Source organism: Triturus cristatus, chromosome 12 (genome assembly GCF_964204655.1).
Source record: "Triturus cristatus chromosome 12, aTriCri1.1, whole genome shotgun sequence".
NCBI classification, from domain to species: Eukaryota; Metazoa; Chordata; class Amphibia; order Caudata; family Salamandridae; genus Triturus; species Triturus cristatus.
Genome location: NC_140595.1, coordinates 662515496 through 662541882, shown reverse-complemented (window position 1 = coordinate 662541882; position 26387 = coordinate 662515496). Strand labels below are relative to the sequence as shown.

The window sequence follows — 26387 nt, the reverse complement described above, 5'->3', positions numbered from 1 at the left end:
AATTCTTACTATGTGCTAATTACAAATATTCATAAGATTCCCCTAGACTTTGTCAGAACTGTCAAGATATAATTCTATGGGGTTTTGAATAGACAGAGCATATGTTATAGGACAATTATAGAATCTATTCCGTTTGGACTGTATTTTTAATAGTCATGATAACATGCTAGCATGTGAGTCGATCTTGCACAGTGAATGATGGAGCAGTGTCTGTCATCTACTTGGTCAGCTGTAGATGGCTCACCTGGGGAGATGTGAAAAGAGAGAGCTCCAGTGGCACAATTGGTTAGCGCGCAGTACTTATACAGCAGTACTTGCACTGAGCCATGCCGAGGTTGTGAGTTCGAGCCTCACCTGGAGCAGCCGTGTTGTTTTTCATAAACCATTTCACAAAAAGTAAAGTTTAAACTCAGAGTATGGACGGCCCTTGCTAGAGAGTCTTTACTTCTTATAGGATCTACGTGTCCTACTCCTCTGGGTGCCAAATATCACATATCCTACGCGATGCTTAGTTTAAACATTCCATGATGTGCCATCTTGCATTTCATGCAAACACCACATCAGTGCATTTAAAAATACATTTGAGGAATAATAAATATGATGAAAACAGTGTTCTCACATGATAACCATAAACTGAAGAGCTGCAAAAAATGCTGTATCAGCTACTTACAATAAAAGGTGACTCGAAAAAACTAGCAAAAGAAGAGCATCATCATATTAAAGGTTCTATTCACCATCTTGAGTTGCACCATAGCAGCTTATGGTGCTTTTCTGCTCAGAGTGTGCCTCCAATCCCACATTCATTTTTAATTTCTTTGCAATTTAAAAAACAACAATTACTGCTCGAAGTTCACTTTTCAAAACCATTCAACCTATTAAATGTATTTCTCTAACCTATGAATGTGGTCCATGTTCACTTTTCCTCATCTTCATCTCGATACTCCTTTCCCAGAAACCAGGTTCACTTCTTCATTCAACCCACCCATCCAAGGTCACCAAATCTTTGAAGCAAGTCTGCCTATTCTCCCTTTCTCTCTATGTACAAGATACCTTGTATCATTTGAATGGACAGCAGGAGAGAAGGATATTTATGGTGAGTGGGGGTGGGGTTTTGAGGAGTAACCTAATTTGCCTCAGAGCCGGGGTATCTGGAAAAAAAGTATTTTATGGGGGAAGAATTTCACATCTCCTTGGTGAAATTTGTAGGGCCTTATAACATCCTTTCTGTGGATGCAGATTCAGTCGGAACAGAGGTCCTAGTCCTCGCTCTGCCTTTCAAAGGAACTGTAAATATGCATGGCTTATTTGGCTTTGCCCGGCAGGGTGAGAATGGCGTTTGTCAGGCGTTCGTCAGGCGATCGGAAGGGGTGAGGCAATAATTTATAATTCAATGATCTTCATGATATTTTCTTGATAATATGAAAGCAGGAAAGGGAAGCTTGGCAATAAGCAATCCTAAAGCAAGGTGTGACTCCAGGGAAGAATGACTTGAAAAAAAACATACAGAAAGACTCATGTAAAAAAGCCCTGATGAGGCTTGAACTCATGACCCCTGGTTTACAAGACCAGTGCTCTGCCACTGAGCTACAAGGCCAGTCTGCACGCAGGATGTAAATTGCAACATGTATTCTTACTGAGGTATGAATATATCTATGATTTTGAGACTCTGTATGGAAACGTAGTTGCATATGAATGTCCACGTGCGCGCACACATTGAAGACCATGCTTAAGGCACTTTTCTTGGAAGTATGAAAAACTACATTTTCATATGAGAAAATAAGAGTTTTCACATTCAAGACCATACCGATAGCTCTAGTTAGTATGTCTGCAATCAGTGACATATAGAGAACCCACTTATTAGAAGTGATCTGTCTCTGTGGGGCAGACATATGTTAACAGTCATTCATTTGAGACGGCCTAAACTTTTGGAGCAAGAGCTGCTTTCTTATCAATCTATTTATCCAAACTGGTTAATAAGCCAGGAGTGAGTGAAAGGCAATCCTCTGGAAACTCCATGAAAGATCTAATTTCTATTACGCACAAAATACTTCACTTTATTTGACATATTTGTTAACATGGAACAGTCAGATGATCCCATCTAGCGGATCCTGGCTCTGTCTTGAAAGAGAGTGTAATTATACTACAAGAAATGCTGGCCATCAAAAGAGACTCTGATGGCTTTCCGACGAAGGTGGGATTCGAACCCACGCGTGCAGAGCACAATGGATTAGCAGTCCATCGCCTTAACCACTCGGCCACCTCGTCTGCCCTACAGCCCCATCTGAAACCTTGCTTCACAAAAGGTACTGAAGTGTCAATATACTGTACCTAAAAAAGAAAAAAAACAGCTGAGGCAAGATCTCACATTCCACGTCTTCCCCCAATTAGGGACCTACATTTCATTTTTGGGAAATTCTTACTATGTGCTAATTACAAATATTCATAAGATTCCCCTAGACTTTGTCAGAACTGTCAAGATATAATTCTATGGGGTTTTGAATAGACAGAGCATATGTTATAGGACAATTATAGAATCTATTCCGTTTGGACTGTATTTTTAATAGTCATGATAACATGCTAGCATGTGAGTCGATCTTGCACAGTGAATGATGGAGCAGTGTCTGTCATCTACTTGGTCAGCTGTAGATGGCTCACCTGGGGAGATGTGAAAAGAGAGAGCTCCAGTGGCGCAATCGGTTAGCGCGCGGTACTTATACAGCAGTACTTGCACTGAGCCATGCTGAGGTTGTGAGTTCGAGCCTCACCTGGAGCAGCCGTGTTGTTTTTCATAAACCATTTCACAAAAAGTAAAGTTTAAACTCAGAGTATGGACGGCCCTTGCTAGAGAGTCTTTACTTCTTATAGGATCTACGTGTCCTACTCCTCTGGGTGCCAAATATCACATATACTACGCGATGCTCAGTTTAAACATTCCATGATGTGCCATCTTGCATTTCATGCAAACACCACATCAGTGCATTTAAAAAAACATTTGTAGAATAATAAATATGATGAAAACAGTGTTCTCACATGATAACCATAAACTGAAGAGCTGCAAAAAATGCTGTATCAGCTACTTACAATAAAAGGTGACTCGAAAAAACTAGCAAAAGAAGAGCATCATCATATTAAAGGTTCTATTCACCATCTTGAGTTGCACCATAGCAGCTTATGGTGCTTTTCTGCTCAGAGTGTGCCTCCAATCCCACATTCATTTTTAATTTATTTGCAATTTAAAAAGCAACAATTACTGCTCGAAGTTCACTTTTCAAAACCATTCAACCTATTAAATGTATTTCTCTAACCTATGAATGTGGTCCATGTTCACTTTTCCTCAACTTCATCTCGATACTCCTTTCCCAGAAACCAGGTTCACTTCTTCATTCAACCTACCCATCCAAGGTCACCAAATCTTTGAAGCACAAGTCTGCCTATTCTCCCTTTCTCTCTATGTACAAGATACCTTGTATCATTTGAATGGACAGCAGGAGAGAAGGATAGTTATGGTGAGTGGGGGAGGGGTTTTGAGGAGTAACCTCATTTGCCTAAGAGCTGGGGTATCTGGGAAAAAAAGTATTTTATGGGGGAAGAATTTCACATCTCCTTGGTGAAATTTGTAGGGCCTTATAACATCCTTTCTGTGGATGCAGATTCAGTCGGAACAGAGGTCCTAGTCCTCGCTCTGCCTTTCAAAGGAAATGTAAATATGCATGGCTTATTTGGCTTTGCCCGGCAGGGTGAGAATGGCGTTTGTCAGGCGTTCGGAAGGGGTGAGGCAATAATTTATAATTCAATGATCTTCATGATATTTTCTTGATAATATGAAAGCAGGAAAGGGAAGCTTGGCAATAAGCAATCCTAAAGCAAGGTGTGACTCCAGGGAAGAATGGCTTGAAAACAACATACAGAAAGACTCATGTAAAAAGGCCCTGATGAGGCTTGAACTCATGACCCCTGGTTTACAAGACCAGTGTTCTGCCACTGAGCTACAACACCAGTCTGCACGCAGGATGTAAATTGCAACATGTATTCTTACTGAGGTATGAATATATCTATGATTTTGAGACTCTGTATGGAAACGTAGTTGCATATGAATGTCCACGTGCGCGCACACATTGAAGACCATGCTTAAGGCACTTTTCTTGGAAGTATGAAAAACTACATTTTCATATGAGAAAATAAGAGTTTTCACATTCAAGGCCATACTGATAGCTCTAGTTAGTATGTCTGCAATCAGTGACATATAGAGAACCCACTTATTAGAAGTGATCTGTCTCTGTGGGGCAGACATATGTTAACAGTCATTCATTTGAGACGGCCTAAACTTTAGGAGTAAGAGCTGCTTTCTTATCAATCTATTTATCCAAACTGGTTAATAAGCCAGGAGTGAGTGAAAGGCAATCCTCTGGAAACTCCATGAAAGATCTAATTTCTATTACGCACAAAATACTTCACTTTATTTGACATATTTGTTAAAATGGAACAGTCAGATGATCCCATCTAGCGGATCCTGGCTCTGTCTTGAAAGAGAGTGTAATTATACTACAAGAAATGCTGGCCATCAAAAGAGACTCTGATGGCTTTCCGACGAAGGTGGGATTCGAACCCACGCGTGCAGAGCACAATGGATTAGCAGTCCATCACCTTAACCACTCGGCCACCTCGTCTGCCCTACAGCCCCATCTGAAACCTTGCTTCACAAAAGGTACTGAAGTGTCAATATACTGTACCTAAAAAAGAAAAAAAACAGCTGAGGCAAGATCTCACATTCCACGTCTTCCCCCAATTAGGGACCTACATTTCATTTTTGGGAAATTCTTACTATGTGCTAATTACAAATATTCATAAGATTCCCCTAGACTTTGTCAGAACTGTCAAGATATAATTCTATGGGGTTTTGAATAGACAGAGCATATGTTATAGGACAATTATAGAATCTATTCCGTTTGGACTGTATTTTTAATAGTCATGATAACATGCTAGCATGTGAGTCGATCTTGCACAGTGAATGATGGAGCAGTGTCTGTTATCTACGTGGTCAGCTGTAGATGGCTCACCTGGGGAGATGTGAAAAGAGAGAGCTCCAGTGGCGCAATCGGTTAGCGCGTGGTACTTATACAGCAGTACTTGCACTGAGCCATGCCGAGGTTGTGAGTTCGAGCCTCACCTGGAGCAGCTGTGTTGTTTTTCATAAACCATTTCACAAAAAGTAAAGTTTAAACTCAGAGTATGGACGGCCCTTGCTAGAGAGTCTTTACTTCTTATAGGATCTACGTGTCCTACTCCTCTGGGTGCCAAATATCACATATCCTACGCGATGCTCAGTTTAAACATTCCATGATGTGCCATCTTGCATTTCATGCAAACACCACATCAGTGCATTTAAAAATACATTTGTAGAATAATAAATATGATGAAAACAGTGTTCTCACATGATAACCATAAACTGAAGAGCTGCAAAAAATGCTGTATCAGCTACTTACAATAAAAGGTGACTCGAAAAAACTAGCAAAAGAAGAGCATCATCATATTAAAGGTTCTATTCACCATCTTGAGTTGCACCATAGCAGCTTATGGTGCTTTTCTGCTCAGAGTGTGCCTCCAATCCCACATTCATTTTTAATTTCTTTGCAATTTAAAAAACAACAATTACTGCTCGAAGTTCACTTTTCAAAACCATTCAACCTATTAAATGTATTTCTCTAACCTATGAATGTGGTCCATGTTCACTTTTCCTCATCTTCATCTCGATACTCCTTTCCCAGAAACCAGGTTCACTTCTTCATTCAACCCACCCATCCAAGGTCACCAAATCTTTGAAGCAAGTCTGCCTATTCTCCCTTTCTCTCTATGTACAAGATACCTTGTATCATTTGAATGGACAGCAGGAGAGAAGGATATTTATGGTGAGTGGGGGTGGGGTTTTGAGGAGTAACCTCATTTGCCTAAGAGCCGGGGTATCTGGGAAAAAAAGTATTTTATGGGGGAAGAATTTCACATCTCCTTGGTGAAATTTGTAGGGCCTTATAACATCCTTTCTGTGGATGCAGATTCAGTCGGAACAGAGGTCCTAGTCCTCGCTCTGCCTTTCAAAGGAACTGTAAATATGCATGGCTTATTTGGCTTTGCCCGGCAGGGTGAGAATGGCGTTTGTCAGGCGTTCGTCAGGCGATCGGAAGGGGTGAGGCAATAATTTATAATTCAATGATCTTCATGATATTTTCTTGATAATATGAAAGCAGGAAAGGGAAGCTTGGCAATAAGCAATCCTAAAGCAAGGTGTGACTCCAGGGAAGAATGACTTGAAAACAACATACAGAAAGACTCATGTAAAAAGGCCCTGATGAGGCTTGAACTCATGACCCCTGGTTTACAAGACCAGTGCTCTGCCACTGAGCTACAAGGCCAGTCTGCACGCAGGATGTAAATTGCAACATGTATTCTTACTGAGGTATGAATATATCTATGATTTTGAGACTCTGTATGGAAACGTAGTTGCATATGAATGTCCACGTGCGCGCACACATTGAAGACCATGCTTAAGGCACTTTTCTTGGAAGTATGAAAAGCTACATTTTCATATGAGAAAATAAGAGTTTTCACATTCAAGACCATACCGATAGCTCTAGTTAGTATGTCTGCAATCAGTGACATATAGAGAACCCACTTATTAGAAGTGATCTGTCTCTGTGGGGCAGACATATGTTAACAGTCATTCATTTGAGACGGCCTAAACTTTAGGAGTAAGAGCTGCTTTCTTATCAATCTATTTATCCAAACTGGTTAATAAGCCAGGAGTGAGTGAAAGGCAATCCTCTGGAAACTCCATGAAAGATCTAATTTCTATTACGCACAAAATACTTCACTTTATTTGACATATTTGTTAACATGGAACAGTCAGATGATCCCATCTAGCGGATCCTGGCTCTGTCTTGAAAGAGAGTGTAATTATACTACAAGAAATGCTGGCCATCAAAAGAGACTCTGATGGCTTTCCGACGAAGGTGGGATTCGAACCCACGCGTGCAGAGCACAATGGATTAGCAGTCCATCGCCTTAACCACTCGGCCACCTCGTCTGCCCTACAGCCCCATCTGAAACCTTGCTTCACAAAAGGTACTGAAGTGTCAATATACTGTACCTAAAAAAGAAAAAAAACAGCTGAGGCAAGATCTCACATTCCACGACTTCCCCCAATTAGGGACCTACATTTCATTTTTGGGAAATTCTTACTATGTGCTAATTACAAATATTCATAAGATTCCCCTAGACTTTGTCAGAACTGTCAAGATATAATTCTATGGGGTTTTGAATAGACAGAGCATATGTTATAGGACAATTATAGAATCTATTCCGTTTGGACTGTATTTTTAATAGTCATGATAACATGCTAGCATGTGAGTCGATCTTGCACAGTGAATGATGGAGCAGTGTCTGTCATCTACTTGGTCAGCTGTAGATGGCTCACCTGGGGAAATGTGAAAAGAGAGAGCTCCAGTGGCGCAATCGGTTAGCGCGCGGTACTTATACAGCAGTACTTGCACTGAGCCATGCCGAGGTTGTGAGTTCGAGCCTCACCTGGAGCAGCCGTGTTGTTTTTCATAAACCATTTCACAAAAAGTAAAGTTTAAACTCAGAGTATGGACGGCCCTTGCTAGAGAGTCTTTACTTCTTATAGGATCTACGTGTCCTACTCCTCTGGGTGCCAAATATCACATATCCTACGCGATGCTCAGTTTAAACATTCCATGATGTGCCATCTTGCATTTCATGCAAACACCACATCAGTGCATTTAAAAATACATTTGTAGAATAATAAATATGATGAAAACAGTGTTCTCACATGATAACCATAAACTGAAGAGCTGCAAAAAATGCTGTATCAGCTACTTACAATAAAAGGTGACTCGAAAAAACTAGCAAAAGAAGAGCATCATCATATTAAAGGTTCTATTCACCATCTTGAGTTGCACCATAGCAGCTTATGGTGCTTTTCTGCTCAGAGTGTGCCTCCAATCCCACATTCATTTTTAATTTATTTGCAATTTAAAAAACAACAATTACTGCTCGAAGTTCACTTTTCAAAACCATTCAACCTATTAAATGTATTTCTCTAACCTATGAATGTGGTCCATGTTCACTTTTCCTCAACTTCATCTCGATACTCCTTTCCCAGAAACCAGGTTCACTTCTTCATTCAACCCACCCATCCAAGGTCACCAAATCTTTGAAGCACAAGTCTGCCTATTCTCCCTTTCTCTCTATGTACAAGATACCTTGTATCATTTGAATGGACAGCAGGAGAGAAGGATATTTATGGTGAGTGGGGGATGGGTTTTGAGGAGTAACCTCATTTGCCTAAGAGCCGGGGTATCTGGGAAAAAAAGTATTTTATGGGGGAAGAATTTCACATCTCCTTGGTGAAATTTGTAGGGCCTTATAACATCCTTTCTGTGGATGCAGATTCAGTCGGAACAGAGGTCCTAGTCCTCGCTCTGCCTTTCAAAGGAAATGTAAATATGCATGGCTTATTTGGCTTTGCCCGGCAGGGTGAGAATGGCGTTTGTCAGGCGTTCGGAAGGGGTGAGGCAATAATTTATAATTCAATGATCTTCATGATATTTTCTTGATAATATGAAAGCAGGAAAGGGAAGCTTGGCAATAAGCAATCCTAAAGCAAGGTGTGACTCCAGGGAAGAATGACTTGAAAACAACATACAGAAAGACTCATGTAAAAAGGCCCTGATGAGGCTTGAACTCATGACCCCTGGTTTACAAGACTAGTGTTCTGCCACTGAGCTACAACACCAGTCTGCACGCAGGATGTAAATTGCAACATGTATTCTTACTGAGGTATGAATATATCTATGATTTTGAGACTCTGTATGGAAACGTAGTTGCATATGAATGTCCACGTGCGCGCACACATTGAAGACCATGCTTAAGGCACTTTTCTTGGAAGTATGAAAAACTACATTTTCATATGAGAAAATAAGAGTTTTCACATTCAAGGCCATACTGATAGCTCTAGTTAGTATGTCTGCAATCAGTGACATATAGAGAACCCACTTATTAGAAGTGATCTGTCTCTGTGGGGCAGACATATGTTAACAGTCATTCATTTGAGACGGCCTAAACTTTAGGAGTAAGAGCTGCTTTCTTATCAATCTATTTATCCAAACTGGTTAATAAGCCAGGAGTGAGTGAAAGGCAATCCTCTGGAAACTCCATGAAAGATCTAATTTCTATTACGCACAAAATACTTCACTTTATTTGACATATTTGTTAAAATGGAACAGTCAGATGATCCCATCTAGCGGATCCTGGCTCTGTCTTGAAAGAGAGTGTAATTATACTACAAGAAATGCTGGCCATCAAAAGAGACTCTGATGGCTTTCCGACGAAGGTGGGATTCGAACCCACGCGTGCAGAGCACAATGGATTAGCAGTCCATCACCTTAACCACTCGGCCACCTCGTCTGCCCTACAGCCCCATCTGAAACCTTGCTTCACAAAAGGTACTGAAGTGTCAATATACTGTACCTAAAAAAGAAAAAAAACAGCTGAGGCAAGATCTCACATTCCACGTCTTCCCCCAATTAGGGACCTACATTTCATTTTTGGGAAATTCTTACTATGTGCTAATTACAAATATTCATAAGATTCCCCTAGACTTTGTCAGAACTGTCAAGATATAATTCTATGGGGTTTTGAATAGACAGAGCATATGTTATAGGACAATTATAGAATCTATTCCGTTTGGACTGTATTTTTAATAGTCATGATAACATGCTAGCATGTGAGTCGATCTTGCACAGTGAATGATGGAGCAGTGTCTGTCATCTACGTGGTCAGCTGTAGATGGCTCACCTGGGGAGATGTGAAAAGAGAGAGCTCCAGTGGCGCAATCGGTTAGCGTGCGGTACTTATACAGCAGTACTTGCACTGAGCCATGCCAAGGTTGTGAGTTCGAGCCTCACCTGGAGCAGCCGTGTTGTTTTTCATAAACCATTTCACAAAAAGTAAAGTTTAAACTCAGAGTATGGACGGCCCTTGCTAGAGAGTCTTTACTTCTTATAGGATCTACGTGTCCTACTCCTCTGGGTGCCAAATATCACATATCCTACGCGATGCTCAGTTTAAACATTCCATGATGTGCCATCTTGCATTTCATGCAAACACCACATCAGTGCATTTAAAAATACATTTGTAGAATAATAAATATGATGAAAACAGTGTTCTCACATGATAACCATAAACTGAAGAGCTGCAAAAAATGCTGTATCAGCTACTTACAATAAAAGGTGACTCGAAAAAACTAGCAAAAGAAGAGCATCATCATATTAAAGGTTCTATTCACCATCTTGAGTTGCACCATAGCAGCTTATGGTGCTTTTCTGCTCAGAGTGTGCCTCCAATCCCACATTCATTTTTAATTTCTTTGCAATTTAAAAAACAACAATTACTGCTCGAAGTTCACTTTTCAAAACCATTCAACCTATTAAATGTATTTCTCTAACCTATGAATGTGGTCCATGTTCACTTTTCCTCATCTTCATCTCGATACTCCTTTCCCAGAAACCAGGTTCACTTCTTCATTCAACCCACCCATCCAAGGTCACCAAATCTTTGAAGCAAGTCTGCCTATTCTCCCTTTCTCTCTATGTACAAGATACCTTGTATCATTTGAATGGACAGCAGGAGAGAAGGATATTTATGGTGAGTGGGGGTGGGGTTTTGAGGAGTAACCTCATTTGCCTAAGAGCCGGGGTATCTGGGAAAAAAAGTATTTTATGGGGGAAGAATTTCACATCTCCTTGGTGAAATTTGTAGGGCCTTATAACATCCTTTCTGTGGATGCAGATTCAGTCGGAACAGAGGTCCTAGTCCTCGCTCTGCCTTTCAAAGGAACTGTAAATATGCATGGCTTATTTGGCTTTGCCCGGCAGGGTGAGAATGGCGTTTGTCAGGCGTTCGTCAGGCGATCGGAAGGGGTGAGGCAATAATTTATAATTCAATGATCTTCATGATATTTTCTTGATAATATGAAAGCAGGAAAGGGAAGCTTGGCAATAAGCAATCATAAAGCAAGGTGTGACTCCAGGGAAGAATGACTTGAAAACAACATACAGAAAGACTCATGTAAAAAGGCCCTGATGAGGCTTGAACTCATGACCCCTGGTTTACAAGACCAGTGCTCTGCCACTGAGCTACAAGGCCAGTCTGCACGCAGGATGTAAATTGCAACATGTATTCTTACTGAGGTATGAATATATCTATGATTTTGAGACTCTGTATGGAAACGTAGTTGCATATGAATGTCCACGTGCGCGCACACATTGAAGACCATGCTTAAGGCACTTTTCTTGGAAGTATGAAAAACTACATTTTCATATGAGAAAATAAGAGTTTTCACATTCAAGACCATACCGATAGCTCTAGTTAGTATGTCTGCAATCAGTGACATATAGAGAACCCACTTATTAGAAGTGATCTGTCTCTGTGGGGCAGACATATGTTAACAGTCATTCATTTGAGACGGCCTCAACTTTAGGAGTAAGAGCTGCTTTCTTATCAATCTATTTATCCAAACTGGTTAATAAGCCAGGAGTGAGTGAAAGGCAATCCTCTGGAAACTCCATGAAAGATCTTATTTCTATTACGCACAAAATACTTCACTTTATTTGACATATTTGTTAAAATGGAACAGTCAGATGATCCCATCTAGCGGATACTGGCTCTGTCTTGAAAGAGAGTGTAATTATACTACAAGAAATGCTGGCCATCAAAAGAGACTCTGATGGCTTTCCGACGAAGGTGGGATTCGAACCCACGCGTGCAGAGCACAATGGATTAGCAGTCCATCGCCTTAACCACTCGGCCACCTCGTCTGCCCTACAGCCCCATCTGAAACCTTGCTTCACAAAAGGTACTGAAGTGTCAAAATACTGTACCTAAAAAAGAAAAAAAACAGCTGAGGCAAGATCTCACATTCCACGTCTTCCCCCAATTAGGGACCTACATTTCATTTTTGGGAAATTCTTACTATGTGCTAATTACAAATATTCATAAGATTCCCCTAGACTTTGTCAGAACTGTCAAGATATAATTCTATGGGGTTTTGAATAGACAGAGCATATGTTATAGGACAATTATAGAATCTATTCCGTTTGGACTGTATTTTTAATAGTCATGATAACATGCTAGCATGTGAGTCGATCTTGCACAGTGAATGATGGAGCAGTGTCTGTCATCTACTTGGTCAGCTGTAGATGGCTCACCCGGGGAGATGTGAAAAGAGAGAGCTCCAGTGGCGCAATCGGTTAGCGCGCGGTACTTATACAGCAGTACTTGCACTGAGCCATGCCGAGGTTGTGAGTTCGAGCCTCACCTGTAGCAGCCGTGTTGATTTTCATAAACCATTTCACAAAAAGTAAAGTTTAAACTCAGAGTATGGACGGCCCTTGCTAGAGAGTCTTTACTTCTTATAGGATCTACGTGTCCTACTCCTCTGGGTGCCAAATATCACATATCCTCCGCGATGCTCAGTTTAAACATTCCATGATGTGCCATCTTGCATTTCATGCAAACACCACATCAGTGCATTTAAAAATACATTTGTAGAATAATAAATATGATGAAAACAGTGTTCTCACATGATAACCATAAACTGAAGAGCTGCAAAAAATGCTGTATCAGCTACTTACAATAAAAGGTGACTCGAAAAAACTAGCAAAAGAAGAGCATCATCATATTAAAGGTTCTATTCACCATCTTGAGTTGCACCATAGCAGCTTATGGTGCTTTTCTGCTCAGAGTGTGCCTCCAATCCCACATTCATTTTTAATTTCTTTGCAGTTTAAAAAACAACAATTACTGCTCGAAGTTCACTTTTCAAAACCATTCAACCTATTTAATGTATTTCTCTAACCTATGAATGTGGTCCATGTTCACTTTTCCTCATCTTCATCTCGATACTCCTTTGCCAGAAACCAGGTTCACTTCTTCATTCAACCCACCCATCCAAGGTCACCAAATCTTTGAAGCAAGTCTGCCTATTCTCCCTTTCTCTCTATGTACAAGATACCTTGTATCATTTGAATGGACAGCAGGAGAGAAGGATATTTATGGTGAGTGGGGGTGGGGTTTTGAGGAGTAACCTCATTTGCCTAAGAGCCGGGGTATCTGGGAAAAAAAGTATTTTATGGGGGAAGACTTTCACATCTCCTTGGTGAAATTTGTAGGGCCTTATAACATCCTTTCTGTGGATGCAGATTCAGTCGGAACAGAGGTCCTAGTCCTCGCTCTGCCTTTCAAAGGAACTGTAAATATGCATGGCTTATTTGGCTTTGCCCGGCAGGGTGAGAATGGCGTTTGTCAGGCGTTCGTCAGGCGATCGGAAGGGGTGAGGCAATAATTTATAATTCAATGATCTTCATGATATTTTCTTGATAATATGAAAGCAGGAAAGGGAAGCTTGGCAATAAGCAATCCTAAAGCAAGGTGTGACTCCAGGGAAGAATGACTTGAAAACAACATACAGAAAGACTCATGTAAAAAGGCCCTGATGAGGCTTGAACTCATGACCCCTGGTTTACAAGACCAGTGCTCTGCCACTGAGCTACAAGGCCAGTCTGCACGCAGGATGTAAATTGCAACATGTATTCTTACTGAGGTATGAATATATCTATGATTTTGAGACTCTGTATGGAAACGTAGTTGCATATGAATGTCCACGTGCGCGCACACATTGAAGACCATGCTTAAGGCACTTTTTTTGGAAGTATGAAAAACTACATTTTCATATGAGAAAATAAGAGTTTTCGCATTCAAGACCATACCGATAGCTCTAGTTAGTATGTCTGCAATCAGTGACATATAGAGAACCCACTTATTAGAAGTGATCTGTCTCTGTGGGGCAGACATATGTTAACAGTCATTCATTTGAGACGGCCTAAACTTTAGGAGTAAGAGCTGCTTTCTTATCAATCTATTTATCCAAACTGGTTAATAAGCCAGGAGTGAGTGAAAGGCAATCCTCTGGAAACTCCATGAAAGATCTAATTTCTATTACGCACAAAATACTTCACTTTATTTGACATATTTGTTAAAATGGAACAGTCAGATGATCCCATCTAGCGGATCCTGGCTCTGTCTTGAAAGAGAGTGTAATTATACTACAAGAAATGCTGGCCATCAAAAGAGACTCTGATGGCTTTCCGACGAAGGTGGGATTCGAACCCACGCGTGCAGAGCACAATGGATTAGCAGTCCATCGCCTTAACCACTCGGCCACCTCGTCTGCCCTACAGCCCCATCTGAAACCTTGCTTCACAAAAGGTACTGAAGTGTCAATATACTGTACCTAAAAAAGAAAAAAACAGCTGAGGCAAGATCTCACATTCCGCGTCTTCCCCCAATCAGGGACCTACATTTCATTTTTGGGAAATTCTTACTATGTGCTAATTACAAATATTCATAAGATTCCCCTAGACTTTGTCAGAACTGTCAAGATATAATTCTATGGGGTTTTGAATAGACAGAGCATATGTTATAGGACAATTATAGAATCTATTCCGTTTGGACTGTATTTTTAATAGTCATGATAACATGCTAGCATGTGAGTCGATCTTGCACAGTGAATGATGGAGCAGTGTCTGTCATCTACTTGGTCAGCTGTAGATGGCTCACCTGGGGAGATGTGAAAAGAGAGAGCTCCAGTGGCGCAATCGGTTAGCGCGCGGTACTTATACAGCAGTACTTGCACTGAGCCATGCCGAGGTTGTGAGTTCGAGCCTCACCTGGAGCAGCCGTGTTGTTTTTCATAAACCATTTCACAAAAAGTAAAGTTTAAACTCAGAGTATGGACGGCCCTTGCTAGAGAGTCTTTACGTCTTATAGGATCTACGTGTCCTACTCCTCTGGGTGCCAAATATCACATATCCTCCGCGATGCTCAGTTTAAACATTCCATGATGTGCCATCTTGCATTTCATGCAAACACCACATCAGTGCATTTAAAAATACATTTGTAGAATAATAAATATGATGAAAACTGTGTTCTCACATGATAACCATAAACTGAAGAGCTGCAAAAAATGCTGTATCAGCTACTTACAATAAAAGGTGACTCGAAAAAACTAGCAAAAGAAGAGCATCATCATATTAAAGGTTCTATTCACCATCTTGAGTTGCACCATAGCAGCTTATGGTGCTTTTCTGTTCAGAGTGTGCCTCCAATCCCACATTCATTTTTAATTTCTTTGCAGTTTAAAAACCAACAATTACTGCTCGAAGTTCACTTTTCAAAACCATTCAACCTATTAAATGTATTTCTCTAACCTATGAATGTGGTCCATGTTCACTTTTCCTCATCTTCATCTCGATACTCCTTTTCCAGAAACCAGGTTCACTTCTTCATTCAACCCACCCATCCAAGGTCACCAAATCTTTGAAGCAAGTCTGCCTATTCTCCCTTTCTCTCTATGTACAAGATACCTTGTATCATTTGAATGGACAGCAGGAGAGAAGGATATTTATGGTGAGTGGGGGTGGGGTTTTGAGGAGTAACCTCATTTGCCTAAGAGCCGGGGTATCTGGGAAAAAAAGTATTTTATGGGGGAAGACTTTCACATCTCCTTGGTGAAATTTGTAGGGCCTTATAACATCCTTTCTGTGGATGCAGATTCAGTCGGAACAGAGGTCCTAGTCCTCGCTCTGCCTTTCAAAGGAACTGTAAATATGCATGGCTTATTTGGCTTTCCCCGGCAGGGCTTGCCCGCCAGGGTGAGAATGGCGTTTGTCAGGCGTTCGTCAGGCGATCGGAAGGGGTGAGGCAATAATTTATAATTCAATGATCTTCATGATATTTTCTTGATAATATGAAAGCAGGAAAGGGAAGCTTGGCAATAAGCAATCCTAAAGCAAGGTGTGACTCCAGGGAAGAATGACTTGAAAACAACATACAGAAAGACTCATGTAAAAAGGCCCTGATGAGGCTTGAACTCATGACCCCTGGTTTACAAGACCAGTGCTCTGCCACTGAGCTACAAGGCCAGTCTGCACGCAGGATGTAAATTGCAACATGTATTCTTACTGAGGTATGAATATATCTATGATTTTGAGACTCTGTATGGAAACGTAGTTGCATATGAATGTCCACGTGCGCGCACACATTGAAGACCATGCTTAAGGCACTTTTTTTGGAAGTATGAAAAACTACATTTTCATATGAGAAAATAAGAGTTTTCGCATTCAAGACCATACCGATAGCTCTAGATAGTATGTCTGCAATCAGTGACATATAGAGAACCCACTTATTAGAAGTGATCTGTCTCTGTGGGGCAGACATATGTTAACAGTCATTCATTTGAGACGGCCTAAACTTTAGGAGTAAGAGCTGCTTTCTTATCAATCTATTTATCCAAACTGGTTAATAAGCCAGGAGTGAGTGAAAGGCAATCCTCTGGAAACTCCATGAAAGATCTAATTTCTATTACGCACAAAATACTTCACTTTATTTGACATATTTGTTAAAATGGAACAGTCAGATGATCCCATCTAGCGGATCCTGGCTCTGTCTTGAAAGAGAGTGTAATTATACTACAAGAAATGCTGGCCATCAAAAGAGACTCTGATGGCTTTCCGACGAAGGTGGGATTGGAACCCACGCGTGCAGAGCACAATGGATTAGCAGTCCATCGCCTTAACCACTCGGCCACCTCGTCTGCCCAACAGCCCCATCTGAAACCTTGCTTCACAAAAGGTACTGAAGTGTCAATATACTGTACCTAAAAAAGAAAAAAACAGCTGAGGCAAGATCTCACATTCCACGTCTTCCCCCAATCAGGGACCTACATTTCATTTTTGGGAAATTCTTACTATGTGCTAATTACAAATATTCATAAGATTCCCCTAGACTTTGTCAGAACTGTCAAGATATAATTCTATGGGGTTTTGAATAGACAGAGCATATGTTATAGGACAATTATAGAATCTATTCCGTTTGGACTGTATTTTTAATAGTCATGATAACATGCTAGCATGTGAGTCGATCTTGCACAGTGAATGATGGAGCAGTGTCTGTCATCTACTTGGTCAGCTGTAGATGGCTCACCTGGGGAGATGTGAAAAGAGAGAGCTCCAGTGGCGCAATCGGTTAGCGCGCGGTACTTATACAGCAGTACTTGCACTGAGCCATGCCGAGGTTGTGAGTTCGAGCCTCACCTGTAGCAGCCGTGTTGATTTTCATAAACCATTTCACAAAAAGTAAAGTTTAAACTCAGAGTATGGACGGCCCTTGCTAGAGAGTCTTTACTTCTTATAGGATCTACGTGTCCTACTCCTCTGGGTGCCAAATATCACATATCCTCCGCGATGCTCAGTTTAAACATTCCATGATGTGCCATCTTGCATTTCATGCAAACACCACATCAGTGCATTTAAAAATACATTTGTAGAATAATAAATATGATGAAAACAGTGTTCTCACATGATAACCATAAACTGAAGAGCTGCAAAAAATGCTATATCAGCTACTTACAATAAAAGGTGACTCGAAAAAACTAGCAAAAGAAGAGCATCATCATATTAAAGGTTCTATTCACCATCTTGAGTTGCACCATAGCAGCTTATGGTGCTTTTCTGCTCAGAGTGTGCCTCCAATCCCACATTCATTTTTAATTTCTTTGCAGTTTAAAAACCAACAATTACTGCTCGAAGTTCACTTTTCAAAACCATTCAACCTATTAAATGTATTTCTCTAACCTATGAATGTGGTCCATGTTCACTTTTCCTCATCTTCATCTCGATACTCCTTTCCCAGAAACCAGGTTCACTTCTTCATTCAACCCACCCATCCAAGGTCACCAAATCTTTGAAGCAAGTCTGCCTATTCTCCCTTTCTCTCTATGTACAAGATACCTTGTATCATTTGAATGGACAGCAGGAGAGAAGGATATTTATGGTGAGTGGGGGTGGGGTTTTGAGGAGTAACCTCATTTGCCTAAGAGCCGGGGTATCTGGGAAAAAAAGTATTTTATGGGGGAAGACTTTCACATCTCCTTGGTGAAATTTGTAGGGCCTTATAACATCCTTTCTGTGGATGCAGATTCAGTCGGAACAGAGGTCCTAGTCCTCGCTCTGCCTTTCAAAGGAACTGTAAATATGCATGGCTTATTTGGCTTTGCCCTGCAGGGCTTGCCCGGCAGGGTGAGAATGGCGTTCGTCAGGCGATCGGAAGGGGTGAGGCAATATTGTATAATTCAATGATCTTCATGATATTTTCTTGATAATATGAAAGCAGGAAAGGGAAGCTTGGCAATAAGCAATCCTAAAGCAAGGTGTGACTCCAGGGAAGAATGACTTGAAAACAACATACAGAAAGACTCATGTAAAAAGGCCCTGATGAGGCTTGAACTCAAGACCCCTGGTTTACAAGACCAGTGCTCTGCCACTGAGCTACAAGGCCAGTCTGCACGCAGGATGTAAATTGCAACATGTATTCTTACTGAGGTATGAATATATCTATGATTTTGAGACTCTGTATGGAAACGTAGTTGCATATGAATGTCCACGTGCGCGCACACATTGAAGACCATGCTTAAGGCACTTTTTTTGGAAGTATGAAAAACTACATTTTCATATGAGAAAATAAGAGTTTTCGCATTCAAGACCATACCGATAGCTCTAGTTAGTATGTCTGCAATCAGTGACATATAGAGAACCCACTTATTAGAAGTGATCTGTCTCTGTGGGGCAGACATATGTTAACAGTCATTCATTTGAGACGGCCTAAACTTTAGGAGTAAGAGCTGCTTTCTTATCAATCTATTTATCCAAACTGGTTAATAAGCCAGGAGTGAGTGAAAGGCAATCCTCTGGAAACTCCATGAAAGATCTAATTTCTATTACGCACAAAATACTTCACTTTATTTGACATATTTGTTAAAATGGAACAGTCAGATGATCCCATCTAGCGGATCCTGGCTCTGTCTTGAAAGAGAGTGTAATTATACTACAAGAAATGCTGGCCATCAAAAGAGACTCTGATGGCTTTCCGACGAAGGTGGGATTCGAACCCACGCGTGCAGAGCACAATGGATTAGCAGTCCATCGCCTTAACCACTCGGCCACCTCGTCTGCCCTACAGCCCCATCTGAAACCTTGCTTCACAAAGGTACTGAAGTGTCAATATACTGTACCTAAAAAAGAAAAAAACAGCTGAGGCAAGATCTCACATTCCACGTCTTCCCCCAATCAGGGACCTACATTTCATTTTTGGGAAATTCTTACTATGTGCTAATTACAAATATTCATAAGATTCCCCTAGACTTTGTCAGAACTGTCAAGATATAATTCTATGGGGTTTTGAATAGACAGAGCATATGTTATAGGACAATTATAGAATCTATTCCGTTTGGACTGTATTTTTAATAGTCATGATAACATGCTAGCATGTGAGTCGATCTTGCACAGTGAATGATGGAGCAGTGTCTGTCATCTACTTGGTCAGCTGTAGATGGCTCACCTGGGGAGATGTGAAAAGAGAGAGCTCCAGTGGCGCAATCGGTTAGCGCGCGGTACTTATACAGCAGTACTTGCACTGGGCCATGCCGAGGTTGTGAGTTCGAGCCTCACCTGTAGCAGCCGTGTTGATTTTCATAAACCATTTCACAAAAAGTAAAGTTTAAACTCAGAGTATGGACGGCCCTTGCTAGAGAGTCTTTACTTCTTATAGGATCTACGTGTCCTACTCCTCTGGGTGCCAAATATCACATATCCTCCGCGATGCTCAGTTTAAACATTCCATGATGTGCCATCTTGCATTTCATGCAAACACCACATCAGTGCATTTAAAAATACATTTGTAGAATAATAAATATGATGAAAACAGTGTTCTCACATGATAACCATAAACTGAAGAGCTGCAAAAAATGCTGTATCAGCTACTTACAATAAAAGGTGACTCGAAAAAACTAGCAAAAGAAGAGCATCATCATATTAAAGGTTCTATTCACCATCTTGAGTTGCACCATAGCAGCTTATGGTGCTTTTCTGCTCAGAGTGTGCCTCCAATCCCACATTCATTTTTAATTTCTTTGCAGTTTAAAAAACAACAATTACTGCTCGAAGTTCACTTTTCAAAACCATTCAACCTATTAAATGTATTTCTCTAACCTATGAATGTGGTCCATGTTCACTTTTCCTCATCTTCATCTCGATACTCCTTTGCCAGAAACCAGGTTCACTTCTTCATTCAACCCACCCATCCAAGGTCACCAAATCTTTGAAGCAAGTCTGCCTATTCTCCCTTTCTCTCTATGTACAAGATACCTTGTATCATTTGAATGGACAGCAGGAGAGAAGGATATTTATGGTGAGTGGGGGTGGGGTTTTGAGGAGTAACCTCATTTGCCTAAGAGCCGGGGTATCTGGGAAAAAAAGTATTTTATGGGGGAAGACTTTCACATCTCCTTGGTGAAATTTGTAGGGCCTTATAACATCCTTTCTGTGGATGCAGATTCAGTCGGAACAGAGGTCCTAGTCCTCGCTCTGCCTTTCAAAGGAACTGTAAATATGCATGGCTTATTTGGCTTTGCCCGGCAGGGCTTGCCCGGCAGGGTGAGAATGGCGTTTGTCAGGCGTTCGTCAGGCGATCGGAAGGGGTGAGGCAATAATGTATAATTCAATGATCTTCATGATATTTTCTTGATAATATGAAAGCAGGAAAGGGAAGCTTGGCAATAAGCAATCCTAAAGCAAGGTGTGACTCCAGGGAAGTGTGGAAATATGGATTTTTCTGATCAGTTATGTCCCCTATCTTGGACCCCAACGGTTTCATGTATGAATCACAAGTACATGTATGTTCCCTCCAGTTCCAGTTATGAAGACGCAAACACATGTGCGTCCACCGTCAACATGTCCTCTTTCAGATCCGCCATGAATAGGCCGGATATTCCATTCCTAAGTATGAAAGGCCACCGGCTTTATATGGTTCATTTATGCCATTTTACAGTCCAGGCAAGTAGGCCCTGATTCTGTCATCAAACTCTTCTTGCCTTCTGCCTCTGAAGCTCCCGTCTGAGCCTGCATCTGTGACCATGAACTTTGTCTCATTCTCTGCGCGGCTCACGAAGCCTGACATCAGTCTGTTGCCTACCAAGAAACTGTATTTCACCTTCGACATTATCTGCTTCGCTCCCTGCCCGATGCATTCCTGTCTAGTAGTTTAAGTAAACATTCTTCCAGCTACCGAGCAAAGGCCCGGCTTCTCTGTCTTTATGCAAGTAATTCATAGCCCTATTACTGTGGAAGATTTCTACCCACGCATCTAGTGTAGACACTTAGACGCTTGTACACGCACTAACAGTCAGTATAGTCAGTATAGAATAAGATTCTACTCTAAGAAGACCTCTCTTTTGGATAACATAGTTCTTTAAACATAGGATGTTAGATATGATTTGGGATTAGGTTGACTTGACCCTCCAGACTTCTGTCGCCACATGTAGAGCTAAACGTCAAGTCCCCTTCACCCCCTAGTTGCACGTCAATCACACGTCATGCGGCTGCGCGCGCATTTCTGCCAAGTATTTCTGCTGACATTGCGAAATTCTTTCATGTAACCACCCTATTATGACATCACATCTGATGACGTTCTTTAATCACACCCAGTTACGCCTATTTTTGCTACGCATGAATATATTATCCACACTATCAATTGTTACGCCTCTCGCATTTGCTTCACTGTAATGCCTATTGTATAAAAGTGATTAATTATCAATAATGTATGTACTTCACTTCCTGAACCTTCGTGGTGATGGAACTTGGAGCAACCGATTCGAATCGACCATTGGAATAAAGCCCATTCCGAACCTCTAATACCACGGATTCTGCCTCTTATTTACTGAGCTATTTTTTATTATGTTTCTGTATCAAATTAAGTCCCGGTAATTAAATTATTTACCACATGAATGGCGCCTGAACAGGGACACTTTCTCATCTCACGCGCCGGTGGTGCGTTGCAGGCCCGGTCTCCTGCCACAGCTGGACGGACAATAACGCGTACCAGCAGGATTTCCTGTATCTCCCTCCGGTCAAGCGGGGGCGACTGAGGCTGCGATCAACACCCAGACGAGGCGGTGAGAAGTGCGAAGTATCCCGACCAGAGCCTAGCTGAGAGAGCAAGATCCGAGGTATACAGAGGCCCACCAGTTTCCGAAGTCCCGAGTCGAGTCCAGTTTCCGAAGTCCCGAGTCGAGTCCAGTCCGGTTCAAGTTCAGTTCAGTTCCGAGGCCTTCCGTTTCCGAGCTACCCGGTGAGTACCATTACTGGGGAGGCGTTCTGACGTGCACATAGGTTGTGCCGGTCAAGACGGGTTTGGGTACACAAATCCGGTCTGCACTGTTTCAGCAGTGTATCTGTACTGTTTAGCAGTATATCTAGTATATCAAGTATATAAATTCAGAATAATTCAGAAAATGCCGAGTATTATGTTTAGTGATTAAGTTTCCTTTAGATCGTCAGCATCATTGTTGCTCAGTTAAATGTTAAATGTTAAATGTTTTAAATACGTTCTGCATATTGTGGTGTGAATGACTGTTCATTATTGTGTTTATTTGTATTAAGTTTGTTCAAGATCAAGTATCAGACCAGTTCTCAATATGCCGCTCTTTTCGAAATTAAGACAGATCACTACTAGGAAAGGGGTACTCGAAGAAGCCGTTCCTATCCCTCCTAGGGACACTCCAGGGTACTTCATGTATCATAAACATGGCTTAGACGCTATATTATTTCTTGATTTATGGGTAGACTACACTAAGGAATTACCAGAAAGTCAGAGGTGGCCCGCAGCTGGGACCTGGGATGCAGAGGGCATCATGAAAGTAGAAGAAGAGTTATGGAAAAGGAAAGTCAGACAGTCACAGAAAGACGCCATTGAGTTATGGCGTAAAGAATCTCATAGACGTACAGAAAAAGCGCTCCGACAGGAAGAGAAAAATAAAGAGAATTCAAATAGAGTCCGAGAAAATCTATTAATGGAAGAAGGTACACGAGTGAAATCAGAACAAATAGACAGACAAAGAAATGCCCTTATGAATGGTATGTATCCCCTCCTGGCCGAGGGATTACCTAAGGCTACTCCGGAGATACCAAAAGACTTGCCACCCCCATTGTTTCCAATAAAAATACATCCTAAGGGGCATCCTAGAACAGCAGAAGATGTTTTTCTTTCCTCATATTTAGATGACGCAGCTCCCGAGTATGCAAATCCCGCCCCACATAGACCGCCTGCCAGGGAGGTTCAACGCCAAGATCCAGTATCTGTATCTCTACAGCAACAAATCCTGACACAAGTTCCGGCAAGCACATCTGTTTCTACATCTGTTCCTACGGCCACTTCTATAGCTATGTCCACACCTATAGTTGCTGTATCCCGTTCAACGAATCCTTTCACACCCGATACCCCAGACGGGGCTACCGGAGGTGCTACCAATATTTTTTCTACGCCGCCCAGAGTAAATAAACTTACCTTTCAAGAATCAGCACATTCACGTACCCCCAAACTCATAAATGCCCGCACGCTTAAGGAACTTCTTATAGATTGTAGATATGACCCTGTACCCGGCAAAGAGGACGAAATGATCATGGCATCATTACGTATCAGACGAGCCGCGGTGTATTTAGGGAAGTTACCAGGAATGACTGCGCATCTAGATAATATATATCATTTTGTCCAAACAGGGCGAGATTCTGAATGTATTAACAGAGCTATGGAATACCAGAAAGTGGAGATACAGGGGGAACTGTTACGTTTCCTCATAAATTGTGTGATCAGAAATCAAGACCGACCGGGGGTAGACCCGGAAGCAATGCAAATACTTACCAGGTGGAGCCAGAATATATCAGAAGGGAGACATGATAAGCAAAAGTGTATAATAGCCATGTGCCGAAAGATTCGTAAAGAAATAGAACGCCTACACGAAGAGAGATTAGCGGTAGACCAGTTCGAACAAAGCGAGGAGGAAGGATCAGGACTGCCCACAGGACAGTCAGACACCATAGCCTATGTAGGTAGAGGAAGATCTTGTAATAGTACTAGATGTTTTATTGACCCGATACGTCCGATATGTCCAGATAATAACAGGAATTAACAGACACCTATAATAAATATAAGGTCCCCCGAGCATTCGTTCCAAGCCGCTGACAAATTACTCCGAGAACGAAGGGGTTATCATTTCCTCGATTCTATGGATGAACAAGAATTAGCCAGGTCAGCCGTTCAATGGGTTGACAGCCCCGGAATGTATGGTGATGATACAGTAGCACACACATTTTTGAATCTCACCCCAGATGAACAGCGTTTAGCTGGGATTTATATGATTCAACAACTCCTTATACTATATCAGAGTCAGCATTCAGATCCTGGTCCTTTACATGAAATACTGACTGAATTACTCACGAATAGATGGAGAGGTTCAGGTACTAAGTTAATTAAAGAAATACTAGAATCAAGAAAGCAGTACATTCTTTTTGTATGCCCAGAACATGTCTCATTGCCCATTAAGGAAAGAACCACGTATTACATGGACAGACAGAATCCCTTACGAGAAGTACACCCAATAAAAGGCGAGGACAATGAGTTTAAACGTGTATTTGTATATACGCCTATATCGAAAATAGAACTGTTACAAATGAAGAAAGTGGTACCCAGTCATGACAAAGACCCAGCGGGTTTCCACCGAGAAATTAAAGACATGTTACTCATGGGAGAATATACCTATCCCGACATTATGACAATATTGAAGGTATTAATGCCTGCTGGCATTTATGAAAAACTCAAGGAAAAAGAGTGGGAGGTGGGAGACCAAAAGATAGAATGGTCAGCATTAGAAGCAGAAGAAAAGGCCCGAACTGCAGGAGCAGGGCTTGGGGATAAAACTAAAGCACTACCAGGTTTACTAGTACAGGTACTGCCACGTTTATTAACTACGAAAAAGGAAGATTGGGGTACAATTTCAGCCTGTAAACAAAAGAAAGATGAAGACACTAGTGATTTCTATGCCCGATTTGAGAAATGTTTTGGTATAAATAGTGGCATAAAAGCAAGTAGCGAATCTTACCCACATCTGTTTGTGACAAAATTAGTTGAAAATTCCTTACCCCAAGTGAAGAATAGAGTATTAAAATTCGAGAGTACCTGGCAAGGTAACACCCCATCACAAATGTTACAAATGTTACAGTACCATCACAATAGAATTAGAGAGGAACAAGAACATGAACAAAGACGCATGAAGGACACGAAAATGAAAATGCTAGTCTCCCAGACAGTTCCAGCTGAAGGACATAAAAAGGGTACGACACAGTCTAGTGTTTCGGCAGGTCCTGTAAAAGGGACATGCAACTATTGTAAACAGCCAGGTCATTACGTACACGATTGTCCGGTTTTAAAACATAATATCGCCATAGGTAATACAAAAGAAAGACCACGGCCACCCAGACAGGATCAGAATGAACAAGGAGCCCCGCAGCATGCACAGTCCATGCCAGCTCCACCACAGTCTATACAGTTTGTGCCAGCTGCACCAGCGCTGCCTGTTGCTGCCACACAAACCACGACGCGACAGCTGTACCAGACCGCACAGTATGACTATCCTGATTATCAACGATACGCATGAACCAGCCTAGAGAGGGAAGTTGACTTACCCCTTATTGAGGTCCCTGTAGACCAAGAAGGACCTTATGTACACAGAGAATTATTAGGCCAAGATAGAAAATTTTTACTCGATACAGGGGCAAGTCGAACAACTATAAAACGTAGTGAAGTTCCAGGGGCACCCCTCTCAGGCTCACAGAATATTTCCCTTGGTTTTTCAGGAAAACCTATTGTTAATGAAGTATCACAGCCTCTTCCACTTACGATAGGACCTTTGACCCGAACTACAGATTTATTGCTTACTAAATCATGTCCAGAAAACTTGTTAGGTATAAAAACACTGAAAGCTCTAGGAGCTATAATATGTTGTTCTCCGGAAGGAGTAAGATTGTTTTTACGTGGTTTTAAAGGTCACTATGTGTCTAGAGACATGGATCCCCGACTGCAGACTTTACCTACACATCTATGGGCACAAGGCCCTACTGATGTTGGTTGCATGAATATTACACCATATCGAGTTACACTAAAGGCAGGAGTAGTACTACCACGAATGCGACAATACAAGTTACCACCAGATGCTGTAGTGGCTTTACTACAAATCATTGACGAGCTCATTGCCCAAGGAGTGGTTGTGGAAACAGACTCCAATGTATGTAATTCCCCGATAATTCCGATTCTTAAACGAACAGATCCTAAGGCCCCGCCAGTATATCGATTGGTTATTGACCTGCGCG

General features: G+C 41.5%; 15 non-coding genes across 15 annotated transcripts; 4 read left to right on the top strand and 11 right to left on the bottom strand.

Moving 5' to 3' along the window:
* Positions 1-2183: 2183 nt before the first annotated feature.
* Positions 2184-2265, bottom strand: TRNAS-GCU (transfer RNA serine (anticodon GCU)). The gene has a single exon. It is a non-coding gene; the product is annotated as a tRNA-Ser (tRNA).
* Positions 2266-2678: 413 nt separating this feature from the next.
* Positions 2679-2773, top strand: TRNAI-UAU (transfer RNA isoleucine (anticodon UAU)). Its single transcript has 2 exons — positions 2679-2716; positions 2738-2773. It is a non-coding gene; the product is annotated as a tRNA-Ile (tRNA).
* A 1812-nt stretch (positions 2774-4585) lies between these two features.
* Positions 4586-4667, bottom strand: TRNAS-GCU (transfer RNA serine (anticodon GCU)). The gene has a single exon. It is a non-coding gene; the product is annotated as a tRNA-Ser (tRNA).
* Positions 4668-5080: 413 nt separating this feature from the next.
* On the top strand, positions 5081-5175 carry TRNAI-UAU (transfer RNA isoleucine (anticodon UAU)). The gene is made up of 2 exons: positions 5081-5118; positions 5140-5175. It is a non-coding gene; the product is annotated as a tRNA-Ile (tRNA).
* A 1160-nt stretch (positions 5176-6335) lies between these two features.
* TRNAT-UGU (transfer RNA threonine (anticodon UGU)) lies at positions 6336-6407 on the bottom strand. Its single transcript has one exon. It is a non-coding gene; the product is annotated as a tRNA-Thr (tRNA).
* A 589-nt stretch (positions 6408-6996) lies between these two features.
* On the bottom strand, positions 6997-7078 carry TRNAS-GCU (transfer RNA serine (anticodon GCU)). Its single transcript has one exon. It is a non-coding gene; the product is annotated as a tRNA-Ser (tRNA).
* Positions 7079-7491: 413 nt separating this feature from the next.
* On the top strand, positions 7492-7586 carry TRNAI-UAU (transfer RNA isoleucine (anticodon UAU)). The gene is made up of 2 exons: positions 7492-7529; positions 7551-7586. It is a non-coding gene; the product is annotated as a tRNA-Ile (tRNA).
* Positions 7587-9398: 1812 nt separating this feature from the next.
* TRNAS-GCU (transfer RNA serine (anticodon GCU)) lies at positions 9399-9480 on the bottom strand. Its single transcript has one exon. It is a non-coding gene; the product is annotated as a tRNA-Ser (tRNA).
* Positions 9481-11148: 1668 nt separating this feature from the next.
* On the bottom strand, positions 11149-11220 carry TRNAT-UGU (transfer RNA threonine (anticodon UGU)). The gene has a single exon. It is a non-coding gene; the product is annotated as a tRNA-Thr (tRNA).
* Positions 11221-11809: 589 nt separating this feature from the next.
* On the bottom strand, positions 11810-11891 carry TRNAS-GCU (transfer RNA serine (anticodon GCU)). The gene has a single exon. It is a non-coding gene; the product is annotated as a tRNA-Ser (tRNA).
* A 1668-nt stretch (positions 11892-13559) lies between these two features.
* TRNAT-UGU (transfer RNA threonine (anticodon UGU)) lies at positions 13560-13631 on the bottom strand. The gene has a single exon. It is a non-coding gene; the product is annotated as a tRNA-Thr (tRNA).
* A 589-nt stretch (positions 13632-14220) lies between these two features.
* TRNAS-GCU (transfer RNA serine (anticodon GCU)) lies at positions 14221-14302 on the bottom strand. Its single transcript has one exon. It is a non-coding gene; the product is annotated as a tRNA-Ser (tRNA).
* A 412-nt stretch (positions 14303-14714) lies between these two features.
* Positions 14715-14809, top strand: TRNAI-UAU (transfer RNA isoleucine (anticodon UAU)). Its single transcript has 2 exons — positions 14715-14752; positions 14774-14809. It is a non-coding gene; the product is annotated as a tRNA-Ile (tRNA).
* Positions 14810-15983: 1174 nt separating this feature from the next.
* TRNAT-UGU (transfer RNA threonine (anticodon UGU)) lies at positions 15984-16055 on the bottom strand. Its single transcript has one exon. It is a non-coding gene; the product is annotated as a tRNA-Thr (tRNA).
* A 3002-nt stretch (positions 16056-19057) lies between these two features.
* On the bottom strand, positions 19058-19139 carry TRNAS-GCU (transfer RNA serine (anticodon GCU)). The gene has a single exon. It is a non-coding gene; the product is annotated as a tRNA-Ser (tRNA).
* Positions 19140-26387: the final 7248 nt, after the last annotated feature.